The following is a 5327-nucleotide window of genomic DNA, read 5'->3' on the forward strand; positions in this document are numbered from 1 at the left end:
TCCTAGGTACTTGGTCGGTTTCGAGAGAGGCGCAATCGCCCGGAGTTAGGCGAGTAGACGGTTTTAGTGCGAACACCCTTGCTCCCAACTGAGCTTGCCGCTGCCGACAGAGGCCCGGGAGCGTGCTGTCGTGGCATTGCCGGCGGGAGACAACACGCGCCACCTATGGTGACCGGCAGCTCCAACGCCAGCGCCACACAAGGGCAAAGCCCCACTTGGGTGCAGAAGCGAACTCTCCCAGCACAGCGCACGCGCCAACACGTCCGCACAACTGCGATACAAACCACCTGCGAGAACCGCTGGGGCGACCGAGCAGCAGACGGCGTCGCGGCGCCGAGTGCCAGGCGGCGGCGCATCCTCAACGCACACAGTCCTCAATCAGACCAGCACACTGCAGATGTCCACCGCGCTTCGCACCGGGCTCGGCTGAACCAACTTTGGCCGCCAGGCGCCGCGTGCAGGGTGCGCCGCAGCGTAGCTGCGCCGCCTGCCGGGCCCGTCGGCTGGCGCTCCTGCCACTCGGCGCCCCCCACCAGCCGCCTGTTGCGCGTGCGCCCACGCAGCGCGCGGCCAACACGCCGGGCGGCCCCCCTTCACCGGCCGGGAACAGTCCCACCAAGCCACCGCCGCGTATCGCTTCATACCCACATGGGCCTAGTCACGCGTGTGGATGTGGCGGGTACCGCTGAAACAACCGGTTAATAGCTGTACCGATCGTCGCCATCACAGATTCACCTCCAGCGTGAACAACCGCTCAACAACGGATTTCCAGTTCATTTGCGTATCTTGGGCAGTAAACGTAGATGTCCACCTACATTTGCGAATTCAACAATTCTTGCATGCCAGGATGTCATGTGTCACGACACGCTACATCAGACCACATACACACTGCGACATGTGCAGAAGAGAACACGTGGAAGGTGGCCCGCGCACGTATGCGATGTACCTTCCGCGATCCACTGTCAACCGGCATCTGCGGCATGTCCCAGATATGGAACGCGGTCCACCAGGGTAGCACTTTGTGTGAGGCAATACGACAAAGTCGGAATACACGCGTCACTACATCAGACGGCTCACGCTGACCTGACCTGACCTGACTCACCGCACCACCACCCCCAGCGACCCAGGGTGACATACAATGCGTTCGTACGTTCCTCCCACACGCCTCTACGGCGTACCACAGTGCAACCTAGCTGTTATTGGGAGACGAGACAAGTAGCATCAAGCACAACATATGGAAATTGAGATTCGACACCGTTGGGCACAGCCAGCGTACGGTCACACGTATCACACTACTTCACTCTGTACGTAACGACCGATGATCGGTACAGCGTGTGGGTTACGCGTACGACATCAGCGGACAATGGACACAGACCATACCACGACGTACACTGAGGGCGTCGACATCTGAATGCAACTGAACAGCTGCGAGGCTCATTTAACACTCAAACGCCAGACCGACCAGCTTGAGAGGACAGAGACACAAAGAGGGGGACAGAGGGGGACAGAGGGGGGGGAGGGGGGGGGGTCGGCGATATAGTCCTATTGCAGTACAATTGACAGTGGATAGCAGGAATATGTGGAAAGTAAGCAACACTCGCAAGACATCTACATGAGGATAACAACGACACCAGAGATTCCGAGCAGTGAACTATGTTAGGCAAAGGGACAACGTGGGTTAGGTTAAGGGACAACGTGGGTTAGGTTAAGGGACAACGTGGGTTAGGTTAAGGGACAACGTGGGTTAGGTTAAGGGACAACGTGGGTTAGGTTAAGGGACAACGTGGGTTAGGTTAAGGGACAACGTGGGTTAGGTTAAGGGACAACGTGGGTTAGGTTAAGGGACAACGTGGGTTAGGTTAAGGGACAACGTGGGTTAGGTTAAGGGACAACGTGGGTTAGGTTAAGGGACAACGTGGGTTAGGTTAAGGGACAACGTGGGTTAGGTTAAGGGACAACGTGGGTTAGGTTAAGGGACAACGTGGGTTAGGTTAAGGGACAACGTGGGTTAGGTTAAGGGACAACGTCGGTTAGGTTAAGGGACAACGTGGGTTAGGTTAAGGGACAACGTGGGTTAGGTTAAGGGACAACGTGGGTTAGGTTAAGGGACAACGTGGGTTAGGTTAAGGGACAACGTGGGTTAGGTTAAGGGACAACGTGGGTTAGGTTAAGGGACAACGTGGGTTAGGTTAAGGGACAACTTGAGTTAGGTTAAGGGACAACTTGAGTTAGGTTAAGGGACAACTTGAGTTAGGTTAAGGGACAACTTGAGTTAGGTTAAGGGACAACTTGAGTTAGGTTAAGGGACAACTTGAGTTAGGTTAAGGGACAACTTGAGTTAGGTTAAGGGACAACTTGAGTTAGGTTAAGGGACAAATTGAGTTAGGTTAAGGGACAAATTGAGTTAGGTTAAGGGACAAATTGAGTTAGGTTAAGGGACAAATTGAGTTAGGTTAAGGGACAAATTGAGTTAGGTTAAGGGACAAATTGAGTTAGGTTAAGGGACAAATTGAGTTAGGTTAAGGGACAAATTGAGTTAGGTTAAGGGACAAATTGAGTTAGGTTAAGGGACAACTTGAGTTAGGTTAAGGGACAAATTGAGTTAGGTTAAGGGACAACTTGAGTTAGGTTAAGGGACAACTTGAGTTAGGTTAAGGGACAACTTGAGTTAGGTTAAGGGACAACTTGAGTTAGGTTAAGGGACAACTTGAGTTAGGTTAAGGGAAAACTTGAGTTAGGTTAAGGGACAACTTGAGTTAGGTTAAGGGACAACTTGAGTTAGGTTAAGGGACAACTTGAGTTAGGTTAAGGGACAACTTGAGTTAGGTTAAGGGACAACTTGAGTTAGGTTAAGGGACAAATTGAGTTAGGTTAAGGGACAAATTGAGTTAGGTTAAGGGACAAATTGAGTTAGGTTAAGGGACAACTTGAGTTAGGTTAAGGGACAAATTGAGTTAGGTTAAGGGACAAATTGAGTTAGGTTAAGGGACAACTTGAGTTAGGTTAAGGGACAACTTGAGTTAGGTTAAGGGACAACTTGAGTTAGGTTAAGGGACAACTTGAGTTAGGTTAAGGGACAACTTGAGTTAGGTTAAGGGACAACTTGAGTTAGGTTAAGGGACAACTTGAGTTAGGTTAAGGGACAACTTGAGTTAGGTTAAGGGACAACTTGAGTTAGGTTAAGGGACAACTTGAGTTAGGTTAAGGGACAACTTGAGTTAGGTTAAGGGACAAATTGAGTTAGGTTAAGGGACAAATTGAGTTAGGTTAAGGGACAAATTGAGTTAGGTTAAGGGACAACTTGAGTTAGGTTAAGGGACAACTTGAGTTAGGTTAAGGGACAACTTGAGTTAGGTTAAGGGACAACTTGAGTTAGGTTAAGGGACAACTTGAGTTAGGTTAAGGGACAACTTGAGTTAGGTTAAGGGACAAATTGAGTTAGGTTAAGGGACAAATTGAGTTAGGTTAAGGGACAACTTGAGTTAGGTTAAGGGACAACTTGAGTTAGGTTAAGGGACAACTTGAGTTAGGTTAAGGGACAACTTGAGTTAGGTTAAGGGACAAATTGAGTTAGGTTAAGGGACAAATTGAGTTAGGTTAAGCGATAATCTGGTACAGCCACAGTTAGGTTAAGCGATAATCTGGTACAGCCACAGTTAGGTTAAGCGATAATCTGGTACAGCCACAGTTAGGTTAAGCGATAATCTGGTACAGCCACAGTTAGGTTAAGCGATAAACTGGTACAGCCACAGTTAGGTTAAGCGATAAACTGGTACAGCCACAGTTAGGTTAAGCGATAAACTGGTACAGCCACAGTTAGGTTAAGCGATAAACTGGTACAGCCACAGTTAGGTTAAGCGATAAACTGGTACAGCCACAGTTAGGTTAAGCGATAAACTGGTACAGCCACAGTTAGGTTAAGCGATAAACTGGTACAGCCACAGTTAGGTTAAGCGATAAACTGGTACAGCCACAGTTAGGTTAAGCGATAAACTGGTACAGCCACAGTTAGGTTAAGCGATAAACTGGTACAGCCACAGTTAGGTTAAGCGATAAACTGGTACAGCCACAGTTAGGTTAAGCGATAAACTGGTACAGCCACAGTTAGGTTAAGCGATAAACTGGTACAGCCACAGTTAGGTTAAGCGATAAACTGGTACAGCCACAGTTAGGTTAAGCGATAAACTGGTACAGCCACAGTTAGGTTAAGCGATAAAGTTGGTTAAATTTGGTATTGTGTGGGAAGGGGGCAGAGAGAGAGGGGGGGGGGGGGTGGATAGTGGTGGCAGTACACGGATGCCTGAGTCACCGTCAGATACGTCACGTCGGTTCGATGCTTGTAGCAAGAGGCTGGCGGATGTGTGTCTCTCACTTCTGCAATTTTTCATGTGGTATAACACGAGGGCGGGGGATGATATTTGGTGCCCCTCTGTGTAGGATGTGTGTTGGTGGTGTTGATTTATCTGAGCAATGGTAGTTGTCGGAGGAGTGGGGTATTGTGCTTTTATAGGTGGACCTACTGCTCTGGTTATCATAGTGTCGACGGTGCAATGTGGCAGAGAGGATGCACTCGACATTGTCGCATTCCAGATGTTTACGTATTGTGTGTCTCCGTTGCAGGCCGAGAGTGGTGCATGTTCGAGTGTCTGGCTGACGTGCGATTCACGTTGTGTGCCCAGTCTTACAGCACGTATAGGGACATTCGCATAAATCATCTATATTTGGCCTTGCATCATTTACTAAGCAGTGCCGTGAGACGACCGAACTATTAGGAAAGTACTGATGTACCGCATAATGTTTACCTTCCACCACACGGCGAGTATCGACTGTGCCCAGCGTTGCCACCGCAGGCAGCGGTCACCGTCACCATTGTGCGGCGGAACGGAACATCTATATCCTCAGAGGAGCACTCTTTGCCGCCGGGCGTCACGTCTCGCGGCCTGCCGGCCAGCGCCCACGACGAACTTACTGCATGTATAGGGACAGCGGGAATTTGGCATACTTGATATAACTCTTCATGAGGCGCAAGATATAGGGGTGGATTGCAACTTACGACTGCGAGAAAAGTCCGCCGTTCATCCGCCGGAGTTGCGATTTCGGCGGGGCACGTACGGTCGCGGGTGGAGCACTTGGTGCGGCGTACGCACCCGGGTTGCGGCTCCTGCGCTGGAGGGGGGTGCAGGTTTTGTGTGGGTGGGCTCGGCAAATGAGCACTGTGGGCCCCATACATGGCTTAGTCCGCGTGGCCTCCCCCAGGTGGCGGTACCGTCGTTGCACCACGTCATGTCGCACGTACTGTCGGCATTGCACGTGCTTCCGTCCTATCT

The sequence above is a fragment of the Schistocerca gregaria genome, unplaced genomic scaffold, assembly GCF_023897955.1.
Source record: "Schistocerca gregaria isolate iqSchGreg1 unplaced genomic scaffold, iqSchGreg1.2 ptg001159l, whole genome shotgun sequence".
NCBI lineage: Eukaryota > Metazoa > Arthropoda > Insecta > Orthoptera > Acrididae > Schistocerca > Schistocerca gregaria.